At 41.4% G+C, this 9736-nt stretch overlaps 1 pseudogene; it reads right to left on the bottom strand.

Moving 5' to 3' along the window:
- Positions 1-5813: 5813 nt before the first annotated feature.
- On the bottom strand, positions 5814-9726 carry LOC147454821 (uncharacterized; annotated as a pseudogene).
- Positions 9727-9736: the final 10 nt, after the last annotated feature.

The following is a 9736-nucleotide window of genomic DNA, read 5'->3' as shown; positions in this document are numbered from 1 at the left end:
TTGCTAACCTACCCCCCTACATACGGACATTCTCGCAATGAGCCATCCCCCCTCATACGGATTTTGTACGGAATGTAATGACCCACTATTTTATGTATACTAGTAACATAACAATATTAGAAGCACATGCGTTTGCAAAGATACATGTTGAACTGCAAATGAACAGAAGTGTACATTGAAGTGTATTTTCATTTGTAGTAGATGTTAAGAGAACAAACCATGAAAAGCAACAAATATAATGAATGCGTATAAGCATGTTAACTTGTCACGCTTTTTGGTGTCCCGGACAGAGCTAGTAAGAGGTGCTTGTTAGCATCTATTCAAAACCAAAGAGCAAGTGAAGTTTGAAATTTTAATAACCATAAGATATATTATTTGTTCCCTCCCATATGGGGTGTGGCCTTTGTTTTCAGTTACGACGACGACGTGGGGTGTGGCCTTTGTTCTCTCTCTCTCTCTCTCTCTCTCTCTCTCTCTCTCTCTCTCTCTCTCTCTCTCTCTCTCTCTCTCATTCTCTCATTGTTTCTTGCCTCGAAGTTGAGTTGTCAAAGCTTAGCAGACTTACAGATATGGAAAACCAACAGACAACATTATTTCCACTAGAAGTGGAGGCAGAAGGGAGCCATTACAGGAAATGAATCACAACTACCAGCATCCAGCTCTTTCTATTATTAGGAAATATGAGACAGAAAGAAAGCGTAAACAACGGGAGCACCGATAGCTGACAACTAAACGAGGACATCATGTCGTCAATGATGAGGAGAAAAGGAAAATCTCCTTCGAGATTGTAAAAGCTTTCAAGAGCAGGACTGAAGGTCTCAACAAAGAAGCAAAGTGTGCAATCTGGAATCTTGTTGCTCAACATCCGCTTGTTCGGGCAATCCGTGATCAGTCTTTAGAGGAGAAGGCTGATGTGCAAAGTGCAATTGTCTCCAATGTCCGCAACACACTAGCGATCGTCAAGCAGCCAGCTTCTAACGAGGAGCTGTTTTTGAAGAATGCGGCATTGCAAATGATGATAAATTCAAAGGAAAACATGCCTATTGCCAAATTCTCCAAGGTCCCAAAAGTCGACCGTCGCAGCTTGTTCAAAGAAAAATCACGGCAGGTGAAGTCTGGTGTCAATGCTCGACTATTTTCATTGGATGGATGTCACAAGCAACACCGTCATAGCCCTATCACATATGAAATTAAGGAATTGGTCTACACATTTTGGACAGAGGAGACTCGTGTTTCACCCAACAAGAAGGATGTTTGTCGAAAGAGAGTGGGAAGGAAAAGCTCATAAAACACCCTGTGCACCTCCTGGATGAGTCTCGGGTAATCAATGACATACTTGCGCCATAACTTATGCATTCTAGCTTACTAGTAATCTACCTAGCATACAAAGCATGCTAGTTATCACAATATGTTATGCTATGTATGCCACCTAGCATGTGTGCTAGTTAGCATAGTCTCACTCCTAGTATGCTGGGTATGTTGTTTAGCATGATAAGTATGTTGTCTAGCACAATATGTAAGCTACTATAACACCCTTTATGCTAGTTAGCATACCTATTATGCTAACTAGCATGCTCAGAATGTTCTTTGACACAATGAGTATGCTAGCTACCTTTCGTAGTATGCTAACTAGTATAATGGGTAAGCTAGTTTATGGTATATGCTAGTTAGCATTCCTGTATGGTGGGTATGGTGTTTAGCATAAATCTTTTGCTAGTTAGCATGCCTAGTGATCTTGAGGACTACGCTGGTTAGCACAATATGTATGCTACTTTAACACCTTTTATGCTAGTGTGCTGGCTATGCTATTCAACATAACAAGTATGCTGGTTAACACAATATGTATGCTAGTTAGCATACCTTCTATTCTTCTTAGCACACTTTGTGTGGTTAACCATGACTCATATGTTAAACTACACACTGATTTTGCTTGTTAGCACAACTAGTATGCTAGTTAGCATACTCAGTTGTGCTAACTAGCAATATAGCATGTTAGTAAGCATACTCAGCTAGCTAACTAGTATGGTGAGTATGCTAGTTAGCACAGCTAAGAATGCTAAGTAGCATAACGGGTAAGCTGGTTTATGCTAGTATGCTAGTTAGCATATTCAGCTATGCTAACTAGCATACTCAACATGCTAGTTAGCATACTCAGCATGCTAACTAGCATGCTCATGAGTATGCTAGTTAGCACAACTGAGAATGCTACGTAGCATAATGGGTAAGCTGATTTATGTTAGTTAGCATTCGTAGTGTGATGGATATGCTGTTCAACATAATAAGTGTGTTGGTTAACACAATATGTATGCTAGTTAGCATACCTTCTATTCTTCTTAGCACACATTCATGTGGTTAACAATGACTCATATGCTAAATTACACACTGATTATGCTTGTTAGCACAGCTAGTATGCTAGTTAGCATATTCAACTATGCTAACTAGCATACTCAGCATGCTGATGAGTATACTCATCATGCTAAGTAGCATGCTGATGAGTATGCCTCGTATGCTAAACTACACACTGATTGTGCTTGTTAGCACAGCTAGTATGCTAGTTAGCATACTCAGCATGCTAGTAAGCATACTCAGCATGCTGATGAGTATGCTAACTAGTATGATGATGAGTATCCTAGTTAGCACAGCTAGTTAGCATACTCAGCATGCTGATGAGTATGCCTCGTATGCTACACTACACACTTTTGTGCTTGTTAGCACAGCTAGTATTCTAGTTAGCATACTCAGCTATGCTAGTTAGCATACTCAGTATTCTAGTTAGCATACTCAACTATGCTAGTTAGCATACTCAGCATGCTAGTTAGCATATTCAGGTATGCTAACTAGCATGCTTAGTATACAATGTTATACCCAGTTACATGCATGTTAGGACCATACCCAGTTACATGCATGTTAGGACCATACAATGTGCTATTTAACACACCAATTTGTTTCTATGGTGGATGTATTAAGTAGCAATGCCTATAGTCCTGTTTGGATTATTTCTCCTAGTAAACAAACTGATCAAATATGGATATTTCAGGTTGAGCTCTTTCAAATATTCCAACAAAAACATCCAGATTGCAAGATTGGCATGAGGATGTTTGAAATGTTAAAGCCATTCTTTTGCAGGAGGCTGAAGGATAGGTACACATGCTGTTGCGAATACCATGTGCAAATGACCTTTTTGAAAGACGCACTGAACCACATGCGCTCTCGTGCTTTTGGACTGCATGATACATGTTGCAACTGTGTATGAAATATTTGTGCTATAAGCAAGAACATTAGCAGCGGCTGCCTGGCTTCACATCACACGTTCAAAGGTGTCACACAGATGTGGGAGTCCGTTCTCTGTCCAAAGCCAGCAGATGCAATTTTCCATAGAAGGGAATGCCTGATGGGAGACTGTAAGATATGTGGAGTAAAGAAGTTAGAATTATGTTGCTTAGAAACAGCAAAGCCAGGTAAGAGTATTAATATGAAAGTATTTGCGTGTGTAGAAGCAAAAGACAGGCATGGAAATAGTAAGAAAAGAAAAGATCTTTTGCATAAAGAAATGCAGTGCTGGGAGTTTCTTCGACTGTTATAGACCAAGTTGAAGCTCTTCATCACTCATAACTATGTGCACGATGGCAAGGACAACAATTTAAGGATTGTATACTTCGCTTTCCGGATGATGTCATTGTCTCAGTTGTTGACTTTTCTGAAAATTATGCCTTCAAGGAGTAAAATGATATTCAGTCAATGCATTGGCACTCTAGTCAAGTAACTATTTTTGTACACATAACGTACTACCGCAAGGCAGGGGAGGTAGTCAAAACAATCCACTTCTTCATATCAAATGATAGGGTGAATGACACACTGTTTGTGCAACATTGCTTCATGCTACACCGTGACTGGTTACAACAAGAGCGTGTCACTTGTAAACAACATTGGGTGTGGTCAGATGGTGCGGCCTCGCAATTCAAGGGAGCCATGCCTTTCTATTTTGTTGCAAGATATGGTGGACTCACAGGGATTGGGATGAGCTGGTTCTTCTTTGGATCAGGGCATGGCAAGGGCGAGAATGATGATGCAAAAGCAGTTGTGAAAAGAACCTTGACCCATGAACAACTAAAACCTAATGGAGCTATATTGCAGTGTGCAGCAGATGTGGTTGCTTATTGCCAGGCCAACCTATCGCAGGGAGCACCTGCATCATATCCTTCAAAAGAAAGGGAATGTGCTCGTTTGTTCTGGGAGGTTAAAGAGGGAGATGTTAACAGGGAAGTTAAGTGGAATTGTGCCACTGTGGCAAAAACTCGCTCTTTGCATGCTATTCGTGGTCACAACCCGCAGGATCCAACTGCCCTTGCAACAAGAAAGTTGGCATGCTTCTGTGATGCATGCATGAAAACAGATGAAGTTTTGACAGAGGATGTCGTTGGCTATGATGACTTCACATACGAAGGTCATCATGATGTGTTGAGTAGCGCTCTATGTTCTGGAGACACATTTGCTGTAAATCTAGATGCGTTAATCAACGCCAAAGATGTGGATTTCTATCTGGTCAAGTGTGTTGCAAAAAAGGAGAAGGTGAAGAAGGGGTACATTGATGAATGGAGCAATGTAATTGACAGAGACTCATATGTTGTGCAAGGACTTATTACAAGAAATTGGATGCATACACCTTCAAGCTAGACCACAAGCAGCCTACTCATCCACCTACTTTCACATCTGGTGCGATGGAGTTCCACTTTTGAAGGGTGCAACTGCACAAATCTTCATGGAGCACGTCCCAAGGAGAAGGCAGGTGTACACAATCACTCTAGAAAGCTATGAAGCAATTTGTCATAGCATGCCCTTCAGCTTTTAAGTTGTATCCACTAGATTTTCAATATACCACTTTGATGTAAGGGTATGCAGTTTTATTATAAAGTTGGTTTTGTGTCAGCAGGCTCAGCATGCTAACTATCAAACTGTTTACATTAATTGCCAGCATCAAATTATTTACATAGGGTTCAATTTTACAATGACAGTCACTACCCCCAAAACCCTTAAGGCCTCCTCGGAGGGCGCTTGTAGTGACCGGGCTGTCCTTCTCGATGTTTGTCTTCTTCCTGCTGCCTCTTTTCTTTTCTCTCTGCTTCCTCCTTTCTCTTTGCTTCCTCCTTTCTCTCTGCTTCTAGGTTGGCACTATGCTGCTCCCTTTCTCTACTTTCCCTCTCCAGCTTTTCTTTATCTCTTTCTGCTTCTAGGTCAGCTTCCCGCTGTTTGCGATGAATTTCTTCCAGTCTTTTCTCCTCTATATCCATCTTTTGAATGTCAAGAAAACGTATGACGACTGCATCAAAAAACTCACCTGAGCCTGTCCCAAACACATTATCAGCAACATATGCTTCCTGATCATCCGTTTGCAGCCAAAGAAAAAGCTAGGACTTCAAAGTTTCTTTAAGGAACTTTTCCCTCTGCTCAGCACTCTGCTGCTCTAGACTAGGAGTAACAAGCCAAGTTTGTGGTGGGTTCTGAAACACTTTGTAGAAGCTATTATCGATTATAAGTGTGTTTTGGGCGTTGTACCCCAGAGTGTGTTTCTAGAACAAGGATAATTATTTCATAAACACGGGTTTTCTCTGGATCTGCCAGGATTTCTTTGTACAGTGTGCTTGAGCAAAAAACCTAGTAATCTTTGGCACCTGCTCTTTAAAAACAGTACAACAAATACTCATGACTTTACTATGGAGGCTTGTGCTCCATATAAACACATTAAAGAACTGTAGGCACCAAACCAAAAAAACATGGTTGTCCTTGCGACAGAACACCTGCTTATCAAGTACATCTTATTTGAGCATTTCATCCGCATATGCCGGGGGCTTTTCACCAAAGCGAGGCTCTACCACTGCCACCAAAAGACCGTTCAGGTCTAGCACCATAGCCCTTTTTTTATCACATAAATGCTTAAGCACCCATATTGGGTCTGGTAGAGGATACCATTCAGCAAAAATAAACGGCCCACTTGGGTGCACATAATTTAGGCGCTCAATAATACTACAGGCAAGCTGTGAATATCGTTCAAGGCATTTTTCAATCTCCATTTTCTGTCTCCTTAACTGCCTGGCTTTGTGGACTCGCCATCTCTGTAATTTCTGTCATTGCATGGCCGCAGTTGCATCAAACATGAGGATTAATGCATGTGTCTCTTCCTCTGCAGGTAAACCGCGATACGAAATGAACAAGTTTTAAAAAAAAAACCGCATAAATTATAATGAACTATTACAATGAACTGCTACTCAGATTTATATTGCACAAAAATACATTTCATTGGAAAACAAAATGCATGTCAGTTACAATACGCATTTGGGTTTCAAAATGGTCTAGCATATACAGTGAAGGGCACAACCCGGTAGGGAGCAATAAGTCTTAACACAATTTTTTGCAAGCTCTTGAGCGGGTGGCTTTCTTTTCACCTTTGGAGCTTTCAGCCTTGTCCGAACCACAGGCTGTGCTTGCAATGTCTTCGAGTGCCTCTTCAAGGCCAACTTTTCTTTTCAACTGAGCTTTACGCAAAAAACCCTCGAGAGGGCTGTTGTCACCAACTTCTTGCTCATCTTCTATGTTGTGATTCTTCAAAGTTTCCCCTAAGCTACTAGCCACTGTCTGCTGAGAAGCTTCTGCTTTGTCAGTTGCAGCAGGCATCACTGGCACACGAGGAGCCATGACAAAAAAATCATCTTCTTTTTCATCTTCTGAGTTCCTGCTCACATCACCGCCTTCCTCCATTGTTTTCATGCTTTCATTTGGCATCTGCTGGGAGCCGTCATCCACCCCTTCACTCCTTGCATCCAGCTCAACACCCTTCTCCGTCGAAGGTGTATGTGTGACACATAGACCCAAGGTATGCTAGACATGTCTATCTTTATAATTATCTACAAAATAAAAACATTACGTATGTATGACACATAGACCCAAGGTATTCTAGACATGTCTTGGCAAGACTATAGCTCAAGTTAACACACCCAGTCAAGCCATACGACCATGTGGAAAATTGAGACTATAGAATTTGTAAGTACATGTAAAAGAAACTAACGATCTTAAAATCTTTAACGCTATGATGTCACACATCCAATTTAAGATTAAGTACATTCTTTATTGAGTTAATACAACACTACCACCCAAAATTGTGAGTATCACTACTTGCAAAATCTAGGGTAGATTTCGAGCTTGCCTTGAAAAAATTTGACAAAATGTGACAAGATTTAGTGTAACTACCGATAGATGCTTCAAACTATGATCTAAAAGCCAATTTAGTGCATTGGACAGACAACAAGAGGCTCATGAGGTCAACAACGTTGGCAATTGCAGTGGAAGAAGTCGAGACTCGAACGCCAGCTCCAGTAGGTCAGGACGTCAAGACTAAGCGTCATTGATCAGCAGGTCAGGACTCGGACGCCATAGCTAAAGCCTAAGGGCATTGAGTAGGCAAAAATGAGTCGCGACTAAAGTGAACTGAGAACTCACCCTACGTTTGGCAATCACTTCACTTGCAAGGTGCTGGCCTCCCATCGTGAGCGTCAGCACAAACTCCTTGCATCATCATCATCCTTGCCGAAGAAGTCTGAAAAGAGGAAGCTTAATGAGGCCCAAGGAAGCCGTTGAGAACTCGAACTTAAGCTAGCTTTTTTATGAGATGTAGCTAAAACAAAAAGAAAAAACCGTTGTTGCAGGTATACAAGACACAAATCAACCAGTTCGGTAGGATGAATGACACAATGTTGAAGACATTGAAGCTTTTGCCACTACAGAAGCTTGCATCATAGTGTATAGACAAACATCTCAAGCATAGAAACAGTATACAGTTCACAGATCAACATTAATTGAAGAAAGAGTTTGTGGCAAATCCTTGCTAACTTGAAACAAATTTGGAATCCAGCACTGGCTGGGAGTGGTGAGCGTAGATCTAAAGCCAATTTCTACCAAGTGAGGGGGGATACTAGGAAGCTAGAGAAGATAGAACAGCAACGATGAAAATTTCACTTAAAAGAAATCTGACAACCTTCACTGAGGACAGATCTGAACATTGTTTTCAAACAAGACAATTACACAGGCTAGCTACATTGTCAAATATAAACAAAACTGACAACATGATCATTATACCAGACATAAATGGAACTGTAACATTGGAGACATGGCAAAGAAGGCATGACGAAACAGTTTTTCGCATAATAAAATAGAATAAAGAACGATAGAGTGAGATCTTAAAGGCACTCACCTTGATCTTAAAGGCACTCACCTTGAACCCATCGACCATCCATAGATTGCCCCAACATGCCGCTCCACTCATGCCGACATATCTCACCACACGTCTTAGTTGCTCGTTGGGCCCCCGGCTCAGCCCGATATACCATGGTTGTTGTACATCCCCGACCATTTGATCATGTTCCTGGCTACCTGGTATGGTATCAAGTACAGTTTACCCATCCTTTGATGCTGCCTAAAATGTGCTTCATGCCTTAAACACTCCTCTCAGCGCTTTCCTTGTGCTGCTCTCAGTGATTCCATCTTTTGTTGATATTGTTCTTGAATCTCTCTAATAGCCTACAATACCCCATGAAAGAATTTAGAATGAGTGAAGTTCCAAGCTCTGGCTAATACAACACTAATTAAAGCACAGGAAGTTCCAACCTGGCAATGCCTGGCATTCTCTTTATCCTCTGCATCATTAAGGTCCTTTGTCAGTTGCATTGTCTCTTGCACAAACTTTCGCTCGAGGGCCTCAAGGGTCGGGGACATTCCCTGCTGATCAAAGCCGCGTCACCATCTTGACCATGATCATCCTCCTTAGAAACCCCCTTTGAAAGTGGCCTCTCGTCATATTGAGGGCCTTTCAAAACCCTAAACCGAGTTCAAAAGATGAGAGAAAATCACAAAGTGCAGTATGCATAATCACCAAACGGCCACAGCCAACACCTTTCCTATTACTTACCTCCTTTAAGGCCGTATGCCATCGCAAAAGCACCATTTTGACACCGTGTTTCCCACTGGCGCCTTGCTTCTAGCTGGTCCATGTTGTTGTGTTTCTCATCATAATATGAAGCTTCTTATCCTGGATAAGGCTGCATGTTTGGTTCATACTGAGTTTGTTGACTGGCAATGTGCTGCATATGAGATCTTGAAAGCGAATCTGACGAGAGATTATGAGACCCGTGTGACTTGCGTGCATTCAGAGGCTTCTGATCATCCTGTACATGATCAAGTAATCTCTTCACAGCATCTACAGCCTTTCCAACCATCACCCTGTTGCTCCCAAAAATCCGCACAAAGAAGGATCCATTCCCAGTTGTTGTCAAATTGTCCTCCAACTTCAATGGACATCCTGTATCCTTTTCAATACCCTGGACAGTCAATCCTCCAGTTCCGATAATTCTTATCTTAAGTCTTCTATCCTTCATCAGTATCTTTTCTACAATTTCCATTTGTCTGCAATTTACTCCCAAAGTTGAAGGACAACCCTACAAATCAAAACAAACAAAAGGCATGATACCAGAAGCCACACTAGAAAAAGGCTTCATATTCAAAACTCCTGTTAACTAATACACAATGAGGAAATAATGGGAATAATCTTCAGCATCGCGAGAAGTCAAGATAATTATCTAGCAAACGAGCCAGTAGAAAAATAACAGCAACAAGCATCTTCACTTACACAAACTCAAACTATTGCTACTTCTGTACTGAAGTTCTTGCAGGTGTCACCATATCCCTGCAG

Source organism: Adiantum capillus-veneris, chromosome 7 (genome assembly GCF_014529385.1).
Source record: "Adiantum capillus-veneris isolate H3 chromosome 7, ASM1452938v2, whole genome shotgun sequence".
In the NCBI taxonomy this organism is placed as follows: Eukaryota; Viridiplantae; Streptophyta; class Polypodiopsida; order Polypodiales; family Pteridaceae; genus Adiantum; species Adiantum capillus-veneris.
Note: the sequence above shows the minus strand (reverse complement) of the source record. Positions and strands in the feature narration are given on the sequence as shown.